Below are 24,635 nucleotides of genomic sequence, written 5' to 3'. Positions count from 1 at the left end.
TCATAGCACAATCCATTACTTCCAATGATGTAAACAAACCTACTGCACTGCCGGTCATATAAAAATATAGGACATGTAGTTACATACAGTAAGTGATAGTTGATAATGATAATAATGAACTATGTTATTTATGCATTTTGTATTATATACTTTTGTCATTATTTTATTCCTATTACAAAGTTCAGTGTAAAACAGTGTGCTATGTCATGCCAGCAGCAGCCTCCTGCATCCCATGTTTATTTAAGTAGACTTTATGATGTCTGTACAAAGACAAAATTGCCAAATGACACATTTTTAGGAGGTATCCCTGATATTAGTGACACGTGACTTCTGTATTTTTTCATGATAGAAGATGGATGAATGAAATAAATTAATAAGCTAAAGTAAATCCAGAGAACAGTTATTTACTATGATGGATTTTGTTCTTATCACTTCTATCTTCAGACCATTTAAATAATCATTCAGTGTATTTGATTTAAAATATGTATTATTTCCATTCATGGCTTTGAGTGAGATGTTCACAGAAAATGGAATGAATTGGTATTTGATTTGAGCCTTGAATTGATCTTGGATTATAAAGGAGGAATAAAGCTTGTGTTGCTTTAACACATGGTGGAGGTATTATTAATATTCTGAAAAGCTATGTACAATGTGTAAATGGAAATTTCTCATTGTAGCATTCTTTCATGGTTCTAAATGGTGCCATAGCTGAGGTCATGCCATGATGCTTAGCATGGTTTGTGAAACTGTAATAGCTTGGCTTTTTTGACAGATTTTTCATTTAAATATTTGGCTTCACTTGCATAGGAGGCTGCCATCACTTGTAAGCTTCCCCCTTTTTCGTCTTGTAATCTCTGTTGGATGAAAAATGTTCTAATGCTATGGAAATTATTCTAGCACAGATGCATTTAGATTGTGGAAATTGCTTTGGGTTGTTTAAAGCAAGACATTTTCAGTTGTTTCCATGATGATTGGATGCTTCATTAACCCCTTTATTGTTGACATCCTATGGAGACTCGATATGTAGTCTTAATTATTTTAAAAGACAATTCTTTGTTATTTAGCTGGTGATTAAAAACACATTAAAAGATGGCACAGAAAGACTATTTTTGTTCATTACCAAATCTAAAAATCTTATCCTGTAGTAAGAGACTAATTTTCACATAATTCTTAAAACAATAAGTACACTACTGTAGAAATTATTTGTGCTGCCTATATCAGTTAATTAACCAAACCACATGAGGAGACTGAGAAAGTGATTATTTTCTATTAATAAAATGGAAAAGTCAGGAGTAGATACTTCTATCAGTGCTTTTCAAAAAATAATTTCACAGTGAATTCATGAAATGAACCTGAGATATATGAATCCAAGTTAAAACACACACAAGGGTGAAAAAAATAATGCATTGAAAACACATGAAGTTAATTTAAATGAAAGAAACTAAAAGCCCAAACATAACACTATAAGCATTAAGGAAAAAATTTGAGGACAGAGGTAATACATATCACACTAAGTCATTTTGTAAGTACAACTCAATTTACTTTTGTGCTTATGGTGACCTGCCAATATTAACCTCACAGTTTTCACTTATTGGAACCTTCCACATTGAATAATCTTTGCAACCTTTATAATAAAGGAAAATTTTGCCATTCTACATGTATTTCATAAGAGAATTGCATATTCCACATGGAATATGAGATTATTTTCATCATGTACCATTTGTTGAAGCTTTTAAAGAGAAAAATCTCTTCCTCCTCTTCCCCATCAGAAGTTCTTATTTAGCAGTAGTGTCCTATAAACAGATTCTGCAGCTGAAAATCCCTCTGCCATGATTATTGCAGGCCAAGCACTGACCTGACTAGCTTTACATTCACTTTCATTTTATACTTTGGATAGATACTGTAGAACATTCCAACATAGATGTAAATACCAAGACATAGCTAGATTAAGGTTATCACTTGATGAGTTATTCTACTCAGTTTCTGTTGAATTCCATACTACTGTTAATTGCAATTCAAAACTGCTTGCTTACTAAACTCCAAGATATTTTAAGTCTGTGGAATGCAAGAAAATAGAAATAAATTTTTAAAAAATCAAAGATAAACATCATTCAAAACACATTAAATTTAATTTCATTAAATTTACGTAATCTTTGTTACTTCAGAAAATTACACCCATGTTCCATTGACTTTCTTATATATTTGATCAACATTTATTATGCATTTATGCATAATGACCAAGGCTCTGTGGTAGGATCTGGCATAAATTCCAGTGTAGGTACTTACATGATTCCCAGTTATGTGAATAGGTACATACTGCATTCCTCTATCCTCTAAAGTGAAATGTACTGTTAAATTCTTAGCAGGAAGGGGAGAACAAGTCAACTTCACAAAACCAAGTCACTAGTCCATTTTACTGTATTTTGGTTATTCATATGGGGACAATCTGACTGTTTTGTACAATTGAGATTTTACTTTCATTACATCACCATTTAAAAGCAGCTACTGCAATTGTTTTCTCTCTCACATCTGAGGGATTTTTAATTTTAATTTTAATTGAAGCCATGTAAAATGACTGGTTTCCTCATTAATAAACTGACCAGATGGCAATGTGGGTATGGAAAGGAGATAAATAGCTCTCTAAAAGGAGGGTTGCCCCATATAATGAGGGTCACTCAAGAGGTATGTGGGTGATTCGTTTTGATGAATAATAAATAATTCATGTAAGTTATCCAATAATCATGATGCATAAGTACTCACTATAAATTCCTGGAGAATCAGTCTTACATGATGAAACATAGCTGCCCTTTCAGAGGAGATTCCTTAAGCTGTCATAGTGAAAGACAAAGAAATGAGCAAGGCTTAGAGTAGGGAAAGCGTTATATTTTGAATTTATTTTGCAGTGTAACTTTCTGTAATCAGACTAATATCACTATAATGGAAAACAAAAATGCCCTTCTGCCCACCCAGAATTTTATAACAGTCTCTTCTGCAGTGAAAAGGAAACTTTGCCAGAGAGATGAGCAGGAAAAACACAATATTCATTTCAATGTTAGAGCATCAACTATACCAAAGACTTTAAGTCCTCTAGTACTCTTTTGCTAAATATAAACAATAACAGACTATGTATCAACATAGACTAAATAGTAACATAGACTAAACATAACAAACTAGCTGTTCTCTATGTGAAAAGAAAAAGCAACAAAATTTTCATGTGTAGGAAGTCAGAGTTAAAGCAAGCAACTAGCTGAACAAAGAAACTAGTAACCAACTAAAGACATTGCTTATCATACAGAAACTTTAAGAATTTGTTTGCCCCTCAGACAATTGAAAATATAAACATGACAATTACATGCCTTTCTCCTTTTATTAAAATGATAGAACTAAAAACATCATAAAATGGAAAACGATCCCAACTCTGAAAACTAAGTAGGAAGGAAATCAGTTCTGCGTTACAGAAATGAAATGGATATTTGGCAACCAACCAGTGCCAAGGGTTGTACTAATCCAAATAATTTTATATAAATCAAATGCAGTATCTTGGTGATTCAGGGAAAGTCCACTGTCATCAAAGGACCATCTCATTTACCTTTTCAACTGACATTCATTACATTTTTAATCCTTAAGTCCCCTTGAAGATAATTGCAGTAGCAGAAGTGTGTGCCTGGCTCATGCCTACCCATTGTAGGACAGGAGAAAAGGCATAGTAACCTGCCAGCTTAAACATGCAGGAAGACCCCTGGTGGTCCAATTTTACTTTAAAGCTTAGAGGTAAGGTAAAATTAAAAAAAGAAGAAGCAGTTTATACCTACATAGTATTTCTTCCCTAGGGCAGATAATCACTGAGTTTGAGATTTTTTAAATTATAATGTATTTATTTAATTAGAGATGGACAGAAATTAAAAACTAATAGAGTCCATATTATAAAATGTAAGTGCTCAGTTTTCATTTATTATTATTTGCACTTAATTACTATAAAACAAAAACAGTTGCAAAAGTGCAAATTTTATTGTAATTTAAATTTAAAATTAAATATTAATTGATATGGTATATTTATAGTGTGATGATTTGACCTGTGGAGATAATGTGTAAAGATCCAACCAGGGTAGTTAGGAGAAGTAATAATTTTTATATCATTTAATGAATTATTATCAAATACCTGGGTCTCCAAGTAGAATTTTGCCTGGCACCTGCAAAGCACCTTTTTGTGTCTCCTAACAAAAGCATCTACTATATCAACTTTTATGCCAATTATTTTCTTGTATTTAATTTTATCATCCTAGCAAATGTTACTCAATGTCAATACATCTTTCTCAGTTTTTAGAAACTGAAATCCCTCTTTTTTAATTCTATATTTTCTTCTACTCTCCCTTTCGAAAAACAAATCTGTTGAAGAAACCAACTCTTTGATTTTTTTTTAGACATTATACTCAAAGCATGATTTGAATACTGACATAGATAATTGAAAATGATTTATATCTTTTATTTATAGTTTTCCCCACATCTAGATTGTTAGAGCATATAGCCATTGAGTTTTACCCTGAATTTAAACTGTACTGCAATGTGTGCTGTCTGTGTCATTGTATATTAAGGGCCGACCTCTAGTCTTCATGAGTCTGTCCTTCCATTCATAGAGCCTGTCTGAACCTCCCCCTCCAGCACATTCCTAAGTATATGCTCATTAAACCGGAAGTTCCCAAATTCTTCCATAGTGTTAATGGTTATTGTTGCATTTTACATTTGACATTGAGCTTTTCTGTGTCTAAAATCTTTTGTTCAGTTTTTTGGGGGGAGGTTGTTAAAAATGTTTCTCTATTTTTCCTGTCATACAGTGTGACTCGTTTGATGGTCATTTGTGGGGATTTTTTTTGGTTTTGTTTGTTTGTTTGATTTGCCTGAGTACAGTTTTATTTTTTTTAAGCTTGCTAACCTTACTAGAATATATACACTGTTGATGACTACATACAAAATTTATGGGCAGATTATATGTTCTTATAATATGTAGTTTTGTTTATTTTAACATTAAAAATGATTTTCTTGAAGTAAGTCTTTAGTATATATAGACTATTTTCTGACTTTAGTTTTATACAAGGATTCTTATTGTGTGTAGGTTGAAACTTTTAAATCTTTTAAATATTTGTTAGTTTCCTCAAATCATTTTTGTGTCTTTATTATTTCTATTTTGAGATTACACTTTTCCTCCTTATCAATTTCTGCTTTGAAGGGATCATCTCTCATTGACTTTGATTTATTTTTTGTGTGCTTTGATTTTTTCTCTATTTCTGAAATGAGCTTTTTTATTTATCTGTAATTCTTTTTAGAACTTTACCATTTCAGAGGTTTTAAAATTATAACTTAGGTAACTATTCAATGATTTATAATATTTTCTTAAAGTTTACAGCTTATTTTGAAGTAGATTCAGGTCTTAAGCTACATTATGGGCAGTTTTTATGTGGTTGCTGCCTGTTCTGTATGGGTATTATTCTACTGAACATTTCTATTTGGTGAAAGTTTCGTAACTATGGCAGCTCTTCATTCTGAGATTTTTCTGGTTATATGCCCTTCCATAACTTTACCTTCTTTTTCTCTTGTATCTACTGCCCCTGTCCTGTGGGGTTTTGATAGTTACACGAGATGCTTGCCTCATTGGCCTGGAAAGCAGCCCTGGGTCATGAAACTGCAGAGTTCACCAAAGTTCATCCCTGAAGGTCTCATATTATTCCATGGTGAAATGCAAGGAAAACCTTTCTCTTCCTGCTTTTTCCTATGCTCGCATTCTTCAGACTCCATCTTGTTTTCTTCTGCAGTCTCTGATAGTCTGATTCTCTTGGTTTTCCTATCTGCCTTTTGTTTGTGTCTTGGTATATTTGTAAATGTTGTCTATGGGTTTGGATTTACAATTAGTACCTTTGTCTGGTTTTAAATGGAGATATTAGGAAATTCCAATTCTGTATTGTCCCAGAATTTTCTCACTAACATTAATACCAATAGTAAAATAGCTACTAGATTTTTGTTTGCTTAATATATGCTGGGCATTTTGATAGACAGTTTATGTTAGTGTATCTCATTTAATCCTCATAGTAATATTGTTAGGCACTTTTTCAGTTTTTGTTTTGTGTTAGTACATGGTTGCAGTATATAGTGATTATACTTCTTGTGCGGAGTTGGTACATATACATAACACATCTTGATTCCTTTTGTAATCCCCCTTTTTCCATCCCCCTTTCCTCCATCTCTTGATCCCTTTCTCATTTGTAAAATATTCTGAACTAAAATACCTTGCATTAGTCACAATTTTAAAAGTGAGATTGAAAAGGGAAGAAGTGACCTGTCATAAAGTATGATTCCTTTCCGTAAATCCCTACCTTCTATGATCATCATTTATTTTGCCCTTTAATTATATTTTGGATTTCTCATATAAGAGAAAGCATGAGGAATTAAGCTTGTGTATCTGATTTCCCTTAACATTATGGATTCAAGGTACATCTGTTTTCCTGCAAATGACTCAAGCTTCTTTATGGCAGAATAGTGCTCCGCTGTGTATAAATACCACATGTTCTTTATCCACTTATCTATTGATACACATATAAACCTATTCCAAGATATAGCTATTATAAATTGTGCAGCTATAAATATGGTTATGGATGTATTATTGTCATATGATATTTCAAATATTATTTTACAGATAATTTTGAGGAAAAAGCAAATAATATTCCCAATATTTCATGTGTGGTGAGTGGTGGAACCAAAATGCTACCCCATTAATTTTAATGAGTTTTTTTATAACTCTGCCATTAATAACATGTTTAGAGTCCCATATTTTGTAGTGTATAACAATACATTAATGCAAAATTCGTAATTTTTTCATAGTTTGACTTAAACATGAATATTTCAATAAATCTTGCTGGTACAAGGATTGTATGTTCTTTCATGGGAGGTACATGCTTCCTATTGTCAGAATGCTTGTGCCTCCTCAATCCACATTGATGTATTGGAATCCTAACCCTTAAGGTGATAACAGAAGGTAAGGTCTTTGGAAGTGATTAGGTCCTCAGGGCAGAATGATCATAAGTGGGATTAGTGGTTTATAGAAGAGACCCTAGGAAGATTCACAGCTGGTCTGCCACATGAGGACACTGCAAGAGGTGTCAGCAATGTACAAATGGGTCCTCACCAGAGGAGGAAGTTGCCAGTAGCTTGATCTTAAACCTCCCATTCTCTGTGACTAAGAAAAATATGTTCCATACATATAATTCATCTATTTCATTATGGTCCATTCTTAATGGACCAAGACACTGTTGAAGATACTTCACACAAATCTTAGCTCAATTTATAGTCATCCATGAAGAACTACACTGAGGACATAATATGAACCATTATTCCCAGATCAACTAGTCAGAGGTAGAAAGCTTAAAAGCCTATTTCTTGAATGAATTATGACATTCACAGCTGTTAGATTATTGGTATTGAGCAGTTAAAACTATAGTGTACTTGTGTTTCCATACTGATTACTTTTTATCAGGTAAATTGCCTTTTATAATAGCACCTTTATGTTTTAAATAGAAATCATTTAAAAACAAAATAATGCTACCAAGTTCATTTTCTTATGACAGTTTAGTCACAATACAAGTGGAATTATTCATTTCCAATGCACTTGGTTTCAAATAAGGGGCTAATTTGACTTATCTCTTATACTTTGTGAGGGATCTAGGACTATGAAAAGCCAAAACAAAATTTTCTTTTGTAGGGTAACTGATTTTTGGCCAAATTTGTAATCAAAATGACATCCCATTTAAGATTTTGGTATTCTTTTGGTTGATTGTCAATGATAGTTGTTCATCCATTTTCATTTATTCAACACATATTTTCAAATATCTCCCACTGGTTCATTAGTATGCTTGACACTGACAATACAATAATGAGCCTTAATAACCTAGTTTCAGTCCTCTTGGCATTGACAGTCAGTGATAGAAATGAAAGTTATATTTCTTTATTGTGTGATGGTTTGATGTGCTTTAAATTAAAATTTGTAGAGAGCATCTGAATGGGAGTTTCCCAATGCACTGATAGTTCAAGAATATTTGGTCTTGTAAGGAAGAGCAAGAAACTGATTAGATTTAAATAATATGCAGGAATTACTTAGGAAAAACTGAGAGGAAATAGAAATACAAGAGAAAAAACATTTATTACAGATATTTTGAAATGAATGGAGCCAGTCATGGTTAGGTTTGAACTATTGGAATTTGTGATGCAATTGTGATCCTTAAGACTTCAATTAGTATGATATATGATAAACTCTGGGTAAATGTAGATAGATCATATTTAAAGGCATAGGAACAAATGAAATTCTTAAGAGAGAAGTATAGAGTTTAAAAAATGGATTAGTCTATAGCCATAAGAAATTATGAAAGTGGCTTCTGGCAATAGCAGCTGAACTTGTGAAGAGAAAAAAGCCAAACAAGGCAGGACCATGAGGTAAATGCCTTGAGAAGGAGGAATGAACTCCTTCCCACCCCAGAAAACAGTATTACCAGGGTTCTGTTTCATGTGTTACTCCAAGATTATGCTCTAGAATGAAAGAGTTTTTTTCTTTTTTTGAACTACTAGGAACTGGGATTGAACCCATGATGTCATACATGCTAATGAAGCATTCTACCACTATTCCAACTCTCAGGTAATTTTGAAGTAGAATTATTTCAAGGATTGCTAGAAATCCTCACAGTCTTCAAAATCCACAGAGAAAAGGACACAGTGGTTTTGCAAATGCAATTAGTAGGATTCTTATTGCAAATCTACTGTATTTGAAAATATTATATCCTAAGATTATTAATCTGGGTCTCCTGTAACCAAGTAGCACCGTCCTTGCACTGTCCCCTTTCCTATGCCTCTCAGGAGGGTGGGCTGACTTGTTGGAACTACTTATTAATGTGCCTGGCTTGTGTAGACTCCACATGAGATGACATATATCTGAATAATTGAAAACATATGAGGCTTGTATCCTGTCAGGCCTTTTTTTAAGCATCTGGTCTGACACAGGGAGTTCACAATGTAGAATGACTGGGGTTTAGGAATGTAGGAAGAACATTTTCCAGATTGAGGCATTGAGACCAACAGAATTTGGTATATACCTATGAATAATAGAAATCTGCATAGCTGTGAAAAGCCCCATTCCATGAGGTGGTAACAAACACATTTCAGCAAAGAAGTTCAGAATTGGCAAAATATTTAATAGTTTTGATTATTAAAATATTGTTATTCTTCTTATATGATAATTACCTGAAGAACTAAATTTTGTGTTAGATGAGCATGAAATTGTCCTTCTTTTTCTACTTAATGTATATCAGACTAAGCCTTGTTAATATTTGCCATTATTAAAAATGATGTTATAATTTTCACTTTTTTGAATTTAGTTTTATCTAATTTCAATTGACAAAGTTTGCTTTATAACATAGGTGATAGTAAGTTTCGCTTGTATCCAATGATTTCCTTGTAGGAACTGCTTTTTTCAAAAATACACTAAAAAAGTTTAGATGGTTTGTAATTAATCCAAATAAAAACATTTCAAAAAAAATTCCTTACTAATTTAAACTTAAGCATGAAGACTATATCTTCAAGATATGAGCTTTTATATATAGTATCAGTCTTCTATTTTTCCAGTTCATATGACAGGCACAAAATTTTTTCCTCAAGCAAAATAAGAAAAAGAAGGGTAAAAATAATTCCACACTGTCTAGTTAAAAATTTAACTTTATAAACTTTCCAAAAGAAAGTGATTTTTCATTCAACTATGTACACAACTCTATAGACTCAAAGTTGCTATTTTAAATATTAATTTAAATGAAGTGAGCAGCCATTAAACATAGAAAAATAATTTTAATTATGTTGAATAATATATTTTTCTCTGTAACATATGGGCTAATTAATTGTACATCATTTTCCCAAATAGCCTGTTTAAATACTGAGTAAATATGAAAATTAGGTTATAAGGGGAAAGAGGAACTCTTCAAAAAACCATCTTCACTAATAGGGAACATGTTTTACAGACTCAAAGCATGCGGCATACATTTATTTAAAATACAAATGGCATGTCTTTGTGAGTTCACATTTTTGTTTCTGGCCCTCCAAATATTTCCTGGTACATTGTTGGGGTTAATAAATATTCAGAGGGTGAAAATAAAAATAATGCAATGCATCAATATTTCCTAGTTAGACAGAAATTATGCAGATTTTAGAATATGAATATGTTAAACCAAAGCAGTCATTTTGGCTCAAATGATTCGTTGAACACAGACAACTGCTTTGCCATTTTTTTTCAATTTTACAAGAATGAAATAGAAAGCCCACCCTTGACTGGAGTGGGAGAAGAGGGAGATTGGAAGTTAAGATGTTCTGGAGTCTGTTTGAAGATGGTTACTAGTGGGGACGAGAATGATCATATGGTGAAAGTGTAACAAGATGAAAGAAGTTTCTTGTCACAATCAGTCAGAAAGAAAATTGAAAAAGCAATAGGAAAAATATCATAAAATGTTAGGCTGTGTTAGAGGGAATGCCATACAAAAAAGTTTTAGGGTACAAAGCACATCTTACCAAAGACCCTCAAGAATCGAACCTGCTTGTTGAGATTACACACGCACACCATAGCTGCATAAACATACATCCCATACATACAAGTGAGTCAACATTCAAAAACAGAAGCCAGTGTTACATATGTGGTGTAAGATTCTAGCTACTGTGATAGAAATGGCACTGGCCAAACCTTAATCGATTCTCTGTCCTGGCATTTTGCTTCTCTCATAAAATATGGGCATAGCATCTCCATTCAACTACACAGACATCTTGCGTTACTTTCATGTATTGCTAGTCAGGTTAGGGATAGAAATCAAAGTAAGAGGAAGCAATGTGAGGGCTGCAAAACAAACGACAAGATCAATCTTGACTTTCTTTTTAAGTCTAGAAAGAAAAAGAAGCCTCAATCAATCAACACATATTTATTGAGTGAAAAATCTCATTAAAATCTTAAATGTTAATTTTGACCTAAGAATATTTTTACATCCTTTCAATTAGTCCTCTAAGCAAATGTATTCTATTTGTGAGCTTTTAGGGGCTGACATATTAATCGCAAAATGTCTTGGTGTATGATCTTCTGCAATATGCTTTTTGGTTTGTTTTCTGGAGAACGGAAACCACTTTCTTTTATGTCTATTGTGAGTAATTATTTGACATTTATAAAAATATATTTCAGTACCATAGTTAAGGATAATAAATAAGCTCTACAAACCCTAGAAGAAGTTGAGAAGGAAATCAAGCAAACTGTACTTAAGCCATTTTCTTTTTATAGTCTAATTATATCTCAACAATTTTAAATTATTTTGGAAATTAAATTTTCTCTTGTAAACGCTAGCACCCAAGGAAGGAGGCATTTATATATAAGCAGATATTTGTGTGGCTTGAGTTACTGCAGTTTTCTCAGATGTTCAACAGTAGGAAATTGAAGTCATTTGATGATCTGGCTTTTTCTGTTTGAACCGTTGTATTCTCAAGATTTGTAGCCTTTCCTCTAAATAAATATGAGCTAAAGTCAATCATGGATTTAGTCAGTTTTCAAATTTGAATTTGTATGGTGGCTCAGTTTAGACTTCATAACTTTTTGCCACAGATATAAAAAAGTTACAACCAACATGGATGAAAAATTATGGTTAAAATCAAAGAAAAATTGCTCAGGAGTAGAGAAAAGAACAATATCAACCTCATATTTGCTGATATAAAGGGTATACTGAGCTTCCAAAAATGGTCTAATGGCCCTGTGGTTCAGTTAGTGAGTAAAAAATTCTTTCAGAATGTCAGAGAGACAAGCTAATGAAGCTTCTCCATTTCCAATTCCACATACTAACAAGGTTAATCTATCCATGAAGTAATAGTGAGGGCTTTCACAATTAATTTTGTAAAATACATAAACCAACAACTAATTAATCAGCCCTGAGGTCACTATATTGCATGGAGAAAATTAGTAATAGCAAAGATTCATGGCAGAGAAGGGAAGATGACAGGTCACGCTCTGTGAGTTTCAATTTTAACTAGCAAAGACTGTCAGTTATATCTAAGCTGCAGTCGACTTTTTTTTTTTTTATCAACAGTGGAAGTTTGACTCGCATGAGAAGCAATTGCATTTTGAGCTCATTTAGAAAACTTAACTATGTCCTTTGTAGTTTTTAAATATGAGATGAGATAAGAAAAAAATATCATCATCGTATTTTGGACTTATCTGCTAAAACACGTTTCATCAACTTATTCATGAAAGAAAAGCTGAGTTAAATGCATGAAATGAGTTTACCAGATGATATAATAGTTACAAATCTGTTTTTCCTTGGGGAGAATAGATGTTAATGTTACACCCTAAAGAGAAAGAAATAAAGAAAATATTTCAAGTATATTTGTACTACTACAACGCTACTGAAAAAGATAAAGGATAAAAAAAGACAAGCTCCATATTTTAAGTGAAGACAGATATGAAACTATGGTAGTATTCAGGAAGGCTATTGATAGTAGGATTTGAAGCCTATGAGAATTTAGAACAAAAGTGTCCAGCATAGATCATGAAATTTAGAAAGAGCAGGCCAAGGTTATGGCTCAGAGGTAGAACGTTTGCCCTGTATGCACAGGGCCTAGATTTAATAAGCAATACCTCAAAAAATTGAGAAAAAGTTCTAGTACTTAGATATAAATGATTGGTCAAGTTATGGTACAGCTGTACTTTGGAATATTTGGTGATTGTCAAGAAGAATGGGGCAGCTAATGGTACAAATGTGGGAAATAAGGATCATATTTTATTAACATAATACTGTTTAAATTATATGGCTCTATGCATATATATTTAATTTATATAATATATGAGTAAAATAGTATATGTACATATATATTTATATTATATAGGGAAATATAACATTTTATATATAAATATTTGTATATATATGGGGTAATACTCACTGCACTGTCCATTAGTGTCATTTAGAAAAAAGAATGAGTTCAGATACAAAGCAAGGGTGTTTTACTTTTAGTGGCGTTTCAATGTTGTTTCTGCCTTTTGTTTGTACCGAAGCAAAAATGTTGACCACTAAGATGAGCAATCTATGGAATATATACTTATTTTTATAAGGACTAAGGAAAGAAATAGTAGGTGTTCTGTAAATGCACTTCATATGGAAAATGCTTCTCATTGCTATTATTTTTAAGAAAAACTATCAGTTTGTATTGTTCATTGTTCATAAAAGGTAACCTTTTATTAGAGTGATGTTTTTGTACAGCACACTTACAGATTGAAGCTAATGGGAAACAGATTTTGTCCTAGTAGTGGTTTAGGTAGTGACTTAAGTATAAAAACGGGCTCTCACAAATGCTTTTGAATCCCCTTCAAAGGTTAAGGAAACAGAAAGATCAAGCAAACTATGAATAAAATACTAATGTTTCTGAGACCCTAATAAAGGAAAAAGTAGAAAATCAGTGGCATTGAAAAATCAAAGCCATTATAGTTCTAGTAAATTATGTGGCTGGAAAGAGAAGTTATGTACTCAAAGAAAGAGAAGGAAAAATGTGGGGGCCCCATGAGTGCTAAAAACAAGCACCAAACAATTCAGATTGGCTGGAAAGGGTAACAAGCCAGTCAGGGGGCAATGGGCTATGGACCTTGTTGACAATTCTAGCTTTTGTGAGCAGGAAAAAATTTAGGGATCAAAATGCATTGACCATGCCTCTCTCGCAAGAGCAAGGTCCCAAGTTCGATCCCTGGTACCAAAAAAAAAAAAAAGCATTGAGTGCCAAATTAGAGCTTTCAAAGCAGTCAAGGACCAATGTACGACTACATAAAATATACAATTATTCTGTTGTTTAGGTAATGATTTATTGGTTTATTAGTTGGGAGGCTAACAGAAATCAGATATATTTAATAAACACAATCTAATTACTGGTTATTTTAAAAGAAATTTTCTAACCACCAGTGATTTTAAAAGAAGTTATGAATCCTTTAACATTTTTTAGTGTACAAAATTATTCCACGCTCTCCTTCCATGAAGTTTATGAGATTCCACATGTGAGTGAGATTATGAGGTACTTTTTCTGTGTCTGGTTTATTTCACTCCCCTTGTTGATTTCCATTTTCATTCACATCGTCACACGTGATAGAATGTCATCTTTTTATGGCTGAATAGTATGTCATTTTAAAAATGTCCCACATTTCCTTTATCTGTTCATTCATTGGTGTACAGTTGGCTTGATTCCCTATGTTGCCTGTTCTGAATGGTGTTGCAATAAACATTGGGGTACTGACTGAATTCCACTTGGGGATATACCCATTACTGAAATTGTTGCATAGAAATGCAGAGTAGAATGATAGGTAACAAAGGATAGGAAGGAGAGAAGGGTGAGGTTATTGGAAGAAATTTTAACACTGGTCAGCAGATACAAAATTGCAATAAGATAGGAGGAATATGTTCAAAGTTCTATCACATAGTAGAGTGAGTAGAGTTAATAATAGTGTATTGTATATATCGAAATAGCCATACATTGGAGACATCCTTGTTTCTTTCTCTGGATACCTATAATACTACAATTCATCTGGTGTGCTTCTCCTTCATTTGCCTTCCTTTTGGTTTTTGTTCACCCACCATTTCCAAGTATCTTTGGATCATGGTGATCATCTTTTGAGCCTCTCATGAGAGCTACTGCCTCTAGTTTCCCATGCTGTCACCCCCCGAATTGAAGGAATTGTTAAGGTGAAGATTAATGGACTTTCTTCCTTACATATGACATATTAATTCCTAAAAAATCATTCTCACATTAAAATGTTATAAAAGTATTAAGAGAATTGAGTCTTTTAAACTGCAGTTTTCAATACTAGGCAAGATTTATGGTTCCTTCAGGAAATATAATGGCAATCTTATAATTTTTAGTTCTTCTCTATCCACAACCTGTTCTCTTATTATTATGTTAACAATTGATGAAGTTTAAACCACTGCTGTTCTTTATAATTATGCTAAGCATTTTGAGGGCAGGCTAAGTTATCTTAAATCATTATCTCACATCTTTGCGTATGTACCATTAATCTGTTTACCATGGCGTATTCATCTTGAAGGTACCTATTTGAGTTCATCATGTGGATGGGTGTATTTTATTGTTAAGTAGTGTTTTATATTATTGTGCTATAAGTAATCCTATTTACAATTATGGCATACTTAAAAGTTGAAGCATATATGGCCAGTGCATTTTAACACTATAGTTGTGAATTTCTCAATAGCAAGTGAAAACTTCAAGGAAAAGTATAACTTAAAGTATTAAAATATTTAAGGTTGATAATTAAATACATATTCGTGCCAAGCATGGTGGCACATGCCTGTAATCCCAGCACTCAGAATACTGGGGCAGGGGGATTGCCTGGCCAACAGAGTGAGACTCTGTCTCAAAAATTCTCCAGTCTGAGTCAAACTTTTGATCCTACTGCCTCAGCTGTTCACAGTACTTTGCAACAGTTAAATATTTTAAAGGGGAAAAGTACCACTCATAGTTCGTAACTATCTCTTCTCACTCATTTCTCTCTTTTCTTTTCTGTTACAGCTTTCCTAGCTCATGCTCTCTCTCTCTCTCTCTCTCTCTCTCTCTCTCTCTCTCTCTCTTTACTCTCTCCTCTCTCTCTCTCTCTCTCTCTCTCACACACACACACGCGCGCGCGCGCGCAAACACAAACACATAGTGTTGGGTAGTTTATTTTCAAAAGGCTACCAACTTTTAATGCCTTTATCATTGAGCTTAGTCCTAGTAGTTTGTATATTCCTCTAAGTAAAACCAGAAAGATACAAGGATAAAAGAAATAGTATTTAACCAAAATTATAGGTCTTAAAACAAATGGACAGAACCTGGACCATCACATTATTATGTGTATGGTTCCTTGCCTAAGGGCCAGCAGTAATTGTTTTCACACATTTAGTTAAAATGTTATGCCAAAAAAAATTATTGTGGGACACTTCTAAACAGAAACTAAAATCATTAATAAACTTGCAGTACCCTGCATATAGCTGAGATGGTAATGGGTAATTTTATGTTTTTGCTTAGAAAACCTGAAACTCTTGTGTCCTTTATATAAGGATAAGAGTTCTTATCCTTAAGAGTTCTCATATGTACACACACATGCTCCATCTTCATGTAGTACTAAATCAAACAGGACATGAATCCATATTATTTGTAAGAGTAAGAACAGTTTTCCTTGATTCCTGTTTACCCATATAATGTGATTTCTTGAAAAATGATGTCTTAATTATTATGATTTATTTGGCACAGGAGTTCATAGTTATGCCTTCTGCATTTTAATTTGAGATTCAAAAAATCCTTTGCTGAAAAAAAAGTTATTTTTATGATTACTTTATGAAATACCATTCACTTGGAAAGAAAGTATATATAGCAAGTACATTTTTGACTTTAAAAAAGTGAGCTTGCCTTGTTTTCTAACCTCATTCTTTTTTACATTTGATCCCATCTTTCTCTCTTTTTCTGCAGGCTTAATAAAATGGGAGAGAAATGAAAAATGTTTGTGGACCTGATTATAAACCAGTCCACATTTCCTGTATGGGCACATGCTCCTATGAATCACAGCCCAAATGGATCTTTGATTACTCCTATGGCTCTATGCAAGTTATGATTTGTGATATCAGTGAGGACCAGAAATCATTTTCAATATTTTCATTGCAGTGCAGATCAAACCTACTATAGAAAAATAAGTTAAGTGTTGTGCTAGCTGCTTGCTCTCCCCATCATTATGGAGCACTTTAGGAGGTCCCTTTTATTCAAGTCAGCTGTGTGGTTTAATTTAAAAGTAATTCCAAGCATTTAACATGCTTCCTTCATTTTAAAGAGTACTTCTTAAAAATGAAAAGGATTCAATCCCTTTTTTGGAGGCACACAGAGGTTACAATATAAATGTAAGTCTCATCAGTGCAGGTCTGATGGTTTCTTATTTAAATAGTTTTCATTAAATATGAAATGTCCAAATTACCTAATCATGTCTCCTATAAGATAAACAGAGTTTTCCCAGGCCTTTCTCCAGAGCCTTATCTCAGAGCTGCAGGATGTCAGCTGATAATGTTGCCTTCATGTTAGACAAGCAGACAAAATAATTTGATTGTACTGCTTGCCATGTTGTTCTAAGCAGTTCTTTAAGAACTAAAACCACTTTGTTTCTGGTGGCATGACAAAGCCCATTATTTTCATTTCTTGAACTCCTTAAAAAGCTTCAACATCAATAAGACTGCTTTCAGAATTCACCGGTATAATGTGACTGGTCTTGTCTTGTCTATCCATGCAGGAGTAGACATAAAACAAAAGTTGGAATGGTAAGGAAAACGTTTCTTGTGCAGCAAAAACATGGCAAAATTACAGGTAATTCCTTTTTAGACTGACAATCACTGATGTGAAGGTTCAAAGTTGAATTTTAAATAAATTATTCAAAACCCTATAAACCTATATCTAAATGCTAGGCAGTTAACTCCTGTACTGTTTGAATATTATGTGCCATGATCATACAAGCAGGACAGGAACAACGAAAAGAAATGATTAAAATAATCTGTACCTTGATTTTCTTGGGTTAAAAGTCAAATAGTTTCATTTAAAAAAAACATTAAGTGATAAGCTTTCTAATTATTTAATACTTGTAAGAGAGGAGCACAAGAAATATAAGATTGAACTTATAATAAAACCTTTGTTTGAAATAAGAGTGTAAGTTTAGTGATTGTTTCTAAAGGATAAGCATGAAGAAAATCAGTTCTTCACCTAAACAGATTTAAAATCAAAGCTTAAAATCCATGGGCACCTAGTTTATGACAATATGCAATTCATATGTTCTAAGTCAATGTTTCCTAATTTTTAAAATGAGTATAGTGCAGTAGTGCTGTATGAATATAGAGTTAAGGGTAAAATTAGATTATCTAGTCAGTTAGATCTAGACTGACACTGATGGACAGAAAGCAGTATGATCCCTGTCCTCACAGAGTTTACTTTCTAGTAGAGAGACTTCAAAATAGAATCTAGTAAGTACCCAAGTGACTGGACATTAGTGACAGCAAGAAGTACTGTGATGGAAAGCTATTGATTCCAGGAGAGATAGGACTCACAATTTTCATGTGATTGGGCAATTTAAGGTACTTAGAAAGCTAGAAGAGGTTTCCATGGGGACAGAGATGTTGTTCTGTCCTTTGATGGAGTGAATTAAGTAGATTTAAAAAGGAATGATATTCAAGGGAGAGGGACTTAGTATGTGAAGATCCTGTGTCAGGAGGCTCCAAAAGAACTCAAATACATAGAGAAGGGGGAATGCAGTGAGAGCTTGGGTGGAAAAGACAGGTAGATCACAGGACTCTGGAGGAGACTGTAAGGACTTTTGTCCTTATTCCTTCAAAGGAACCCATTGAAAGGATGAGAAAGAGAGGTGGCTTCAAATTTGCTCTTAGAAGAGACCAATCTGAACCACTGTGGAGGCAGTGGGCTTAAAAATACACTTTAAAAATTCAAGTATCACTGGAAACAGGTATGCAGTTTGAGCATTGGTCTTCATCCTTATTACCACCATAGTCTGGGATATTCCCTCCCTTTCTTCTTTCCTTCCTCTCTCTCTTTCTTTCTCTCTTTCTTTCTTTCTTTCTTGAAACAAGAGAAGGCTAACAATTTTTTTTCATTAAGTTTATTGGTATATTTTAGGTATACAGTACAGTTACATTCATCATTGGGATTTTGTACCTTTACATGATGTATCTTGGTTCTTATTTTTCCCCATTCTCCTGCCCTCCCTTCACCCCCTCCACCCTTCCCTATTTACAAAGACTTTGTTTCCATTATTTTTTCCTTTTCTCGTATTTTTTTTCTTCGAAAGAACGAGAAACTAGAGACATTATAGCTAAATGGATGCACACTGAGGTCATACTCTTAAGTGAAATAAAAAGGAAAGAAGAGTAGGGAGGGCTAACAATTTGCATGTAATTATAATGTACAATCATAAGTAAAAACCAAAATATTGATGCAATGACATGGTAGGACAAATTTTTCAACAAAAGGCCCATTATTTGTTTTTTAGATATTAAGTATGTATGTTCTTTCTAAGAAAAATGAATCTTACATTCCAGTATACTAGTAACTGCAACTTTTTCATGATGGAAGAAAGTGCATGAAAATACAACATGATAAAAGGAATTATAAAGTGGCATGTTTAAATCAATCTGCATTTATTATTTAAAATGCTAATGATACATTCCTGTCCAAAATGTATTATTTACTCCATTTAAGCCACATAAGATATTTGAACCCATAAGCTTTCTTGATTCTTTTTGAGTAACTCTAAAACATACACACACATACCCCCGCATGCGTGCATGCAGCTCCCTCCTTCCCATCTTGTTCTGGTCTCCACTTCAAGAGCCAACAAGAGCACCACTATAATAAAAATCTCTTTAGGGTTATCCTTAAGGAGATGTCACATCCAGGCCACTAAATAACTGTGTAAACTTGCGCGAGTTACTGAACCCCTCGAGGACACAAAATCTTCAACTGAAAAATGAAGTTGCTTATTAGAAATGGCCGCTAAGATCCTTCTCACATGGTGCTCCTGGAGGCACTTTAAATTGTGATTATGAAAATACTCTCAACGAAGTGCAGCTGGGAGCCAGCCAGCAAAACCACCTCCTTCTGTTCATCTGTACACTGATATTATAAAACAGCACGTTAGGGAAATTGCCAACAATCTGTATCATAATGGATATACCTTTTCCCCTCAGCCTCAGATACTTTCTCGTATTAAAATTTTCAAAGTGTATCCCACAAAATTGTTTATATCCATCAAATTATAGTCACTAAAAATAATTATCTTATTTTTCCCACTACTGTTGTTTAGAAGAGGGAACATAAGGCAGTTTTTAAGATATCTGAATTGATGTGCACATCTGGTTGAAAGGTGTTTCCTCTGCTTAATCTCTAAGTACTTGACTAACTTCTTAATTTTGAGGGATCAACACTAATTTCTAGTGTTTACCAGCAATCATAGATGACTAGCAGTTAAAAGGCCATCAGCTCTGTCACATTTTTCAAGGAACAGAATCCCTTTCCAGATGGCCCTTCATTTGGCTAATGGACAGCCTAAGGGGATAAAAATGTCACCTGTTACAGGAAGTCAACAGTATTAATAAAAAAGCAAAAATAGACCATTTGCATAATGGCAACAACCCAAAAATGGATTTTGAGGTTTTTCCAGAAAATTAATTTGTAATGATCATCATTTTACCTTTTTTAAAGTTTTCAATTTTTCCTCTGAATTTTCAAAAGTATGGCTTAAAATACCAAGAAAAATATTAATAAAAATATTGGTTTTTTTCAAAGAGTCAAAAAATTTTAAATAGCTATACTACATAAAGTGGTTTTCAAAAGTAGTTCTCATGTGAAAGAGAATGTTCACAGAAAATATGTATTTCTCTATATATCTTATATATATTCAGATATTATATTGGTGATTTTACTTTTTCTGCTTCATCTACTAAATTTCATTTTATGAACTGTAAGCCATTACAACTCAGTTTTTGGTTTTTTCTATTTTTCAAGCTCCTTTTTCTAATTTTAGAGAAGGGTTTTTTCTAAATACATTGTGTTCTATAACTGCTAAAAATCTCTCATCATTACAATCGAGATCACAGATTTTCATCATCATATTTCTGTTATTTTTCTCAGATTTCCAGTGACTGTCAAGGCCACAGGTAAAATGCACAGACAACTAACTCACTGCAAAAAGATTTTGCTTCAGTTGTCTTTTCAAGTTATCCTCTGAGATGACAGTGAAAAAATGTAGAGTCTAACACACAGAGGACAGTCTGCAATCATAAATGTCTATGTTATTAAATTTTTACTAAATCTTTATATTTTAATTCTTACACAGTAGGAAATTGTAAGGAGGCAGTATATACATCTGAAAAATCCAATAGGAACACAATAAGCAAAAGCCTGTTAAACTTTTAGATTTGGTTGTTTCAGTAAAGCCAAAATATTCATATTCCAGAATCTTCTTATTTTATGCCATAAAAATATATTTCAAAAACCACATTTTACATGATTCAAGTAATAAAGCTTTCATTTCCTAGTTGCCTAGTGCACTACACTTTCTCTTCTTAAAAATTGTAGGGTAAATTGAAAGCAAATGTCAACAGTATGCATGCATAATATCATTATCTGAATTACAGCCCTAAGGGATATGGTAAGAGTTCAACAAGTCTCCATAGCTCACTGAGCAATTCACTAACAAAGAGGTGAAGTAGCATTTTGATTTTGGGCCTGATTATAATACAGATGTCCACTCAGTCACCTTTAATAATAAAGAAAGGGAATAATTAACAGCGGGAGAGCTCACCAATACTTTCAATGACAATGCAAACCCACAAGAATAAAAACTACTTTAAATAGACAATTAAATTTGCTGTGAAATAAAATGATCCTTTATGAATATATTGTTTTGTTTTTTTATGTTTGCCCTAAAAATTATGTAAGAGAAATTTTAAGATCAATTTTCAACTATAATTTTAATAGTAGGAACTTTTCAGAGAATGCAAAATTCTCTTAATGAAGTAAGATTTTTGAATCTAGCGATACACCGGCAGGAACATGTCCATCTGTTGGAATGGAAGAGAAAAATAGCCTTTATGTTGGCATTTTATTTTTTAAATTTTAGAAAGAGTATGTTCTACAGTAAGTGACCAAGGACCTTTGCCAAATTCTGTATAGCATTATTTGCAAATTTATTAAATTTTCAAATAATTATATTTAAATAATTTTCCAAAATCTTTACCTGTTTTGGGTCATGCAAGTAAATCAGTATTATAACATTAATAATATTGAATGTATTTTTTCTACTTTTGTCTAAAACCTAAAAGTAAAACACCAAAAATAACAAGGGCTTTATGTATCTGTAATTAGATGTCCATTTGGGAATCTGATTTTCTACTTTGAATGAACAGAGAAAACAAGTCAACTGCTAGTGACCCTGAGTGTCTTATCTGGCTGTCTTCCACACTGCTTAGTAACTTATATTTTCTTCATAGAAGAAAGTTAGTGGTTAAAATCACTGTACTCTGGACTCATTAGCAGAGAAAAGAATGGTGGCTTATCACTTCTGAAATTCCTTACAACAATTATAAAAAGACTATTTGAGAGGACAACCATAAATGATATTTCTAAATTCAAAAACCTTTTTCTAATTATTTTAATTCAACATATCAATATTGAGATATTAAATCATAAATTCTGGTTAAAGTCTAATTGTTTAATTTTGTCTATTCATTTAAAATTGGAAGGGTAACAGTATTTTTTTGAATATCAAGTAAACATATTTTCAAACTTTTATTTCTAATATACCTCCTTTACTGAGAGGTTTCTTATACCAATGTCAATTCACCATCTTCCAACAAGTGCCCTTTGACTGTTGCTGCTAAAATGAATGGAGGACAAACTCAGTTATCACTCAAAAGAGTTATCCTCCAGTTTGCAAAATAAATAAAGATTAGATACTATATTTTTCCAAAAACTTCTGGCAGTTTATTTCTGCCATGGGAATCAGTTAAGAAATGATATCTTTCCTTTTGACTGATGGCTTTTACCCATAAAATTTTCTAGGTAAACTTCACTTCTTACAATTATTACATATTCCAATTGCATTATGAAAAAATGTCCAACATCACTGGTCATTCCAGAGATGCAGATGAAAACAGCACTGAGATTCTACTCAAGAAAGAATGGCTGCTATTGAGAAATCTACCAAAAACAAATGCTGGCAGGGTTGTGGGGAGAAAGGAACACTTCATTGTTGGTGAGAGTGCAGACCGGTGCAATCACTGTGGAAATCAGTATGGAGATACCTCAAAGAACTAGAATTAGAGGTCCCATTTGACCCAACTATTCACCCTGCTGGGTATCTTCCCAAAAGAATTTTTAAAAATCATACCACAGTGACATATGTACACCCATGTTCATAGCGGCACACTTTGTAATAGCTAAAGTTTGGAAACAGCCCAATTGCCCATCAGCTGGAGACTGGATAAAGAAAATGTGCTTTTTTGTTTTTATTATTTTTTTAAATGGAGTACTACTGAGCCATAAAGATATTGCTGCATTTTCTAACAAGAGCTATTATAAGAAATAAAATAATTCATCTAAAGCTTTTGGCACATTATTTGAAATCCTCAATGAACGTTAGATTTATATTCTGAGACACCCAAGAAAAAATTAATTATGAAGAGCGTTACTTCCATGAAATACACTGAGGGTAGAAAAAACATTTTAAGTTTTAGGTACCCGTGTAAATGTCTCCTTAGATTTGAGGGTACAGAACTCTCCTGTCTCTCTCTGACTGAAAATTAAATACCCTAAAAAACCGTCAAGATGAAATAATTTTATTATTTAATTATTTTAATCAGATACAAATTATACATATTTATGGTGTACCATGTGATGTCTTAGTATATGTATACATTGTATAATGTTATAATCAGAGTAAATCTCCTCAACACATAATTTTTTCATGGTGAAAATATTTAAATCCTTTATTCTGGTTTTTTGAATTATATAATACACTATTTTTATCTATAATTGGCCTAGTAGGCAATGGAATACCAAACATCTTACTAATGTAACACAGCACCCATTGAACAATTTCCCATTCATTTAACATAATGACTTCCATCCATGCTATTGCAAATGACAGGGTATCATTCTTTGTTTTTAATGCCAAATAATATTCCATTGTGCATATCTATTACATTTTTATCTGCTTATAAGTTGATGGTTATTTGTATTTCTTGACTATTATGAATAGTACTGCAATAAATAAGAGAATGCAGGTGCCTCTTTGACATATTTGTTTCATTTCCTAGGGATATGTATCCAGGAGTGGGATGCTGGATCATATAATAGCTCTTAATATTTTGAAAAACATCCATCATGAAATGGCTATACTAATTTACATTCTTATCAATAGAGAGCATGGGTTCCCTTTTATCATCAGTATTTGCTATCTTTTGTCATTTTAATAATAGTCATTCTAACTGGAGCCCATTGGAGTCTTGATATTTTTACTTTTGTTTTTGTTTTCTATTTTTGAGACATGGTCTTTCTATGTAACCTAGGCTGGTCTCAATTGGTGTGCTCCTGCCTTGGCCTCCCGAGGGCTAGGATTATAGGCTTTTACCTCCATGCCCATGATTTGATTTGTATTTGTTTGAGGGTTTGAAATAATATTCTTATACATTGTCAGTTTTTGCAATAGGGAAAGAAATGCTTTGATAAATTCACACTTTAAAAAATAAAACAAGAAAGAACAATAAATTTTCTCATTTTTATGAATATATTGCAATTTCATTAAATATGTACAACTGTATTTCCTTAAATAATTCAGGATCAAGAGAATGTTTGTGTAACAAAACACCATCTCTTGAAACTTAAATTCTCTTAAATGAGTTAGAGTAACACATCAGCTTCCATGGGATTAGTCGGTTATGAAAATGACCATTCTCATTTAGCAAAGTCACGGGAAGACACTATAAGAGGGTCGCCCAAGGTCACTGTGAATTATAAGT

Source organism: Heterocephalus glaber, unplaced genomic scaffold (genome assembly GCF_053883595.1).
Source record: "Heterocephalus glaber isolate CG9 unplaced genomic scaffold, H.glaber_assembly_v1.0 deba00001606, whole genome shotgun sequence".
In the NCBI taxonomy this organism is placed as follows: domain Eukaryota; kingdom Metazoa; phylum Chordata; class Mammalia; order Rodentia; family Bathyergidae; genus Heterocephalus; species Heterocephalus glaber.
This window is presented reverse-complemented; position numbering follows the sequence as displayed.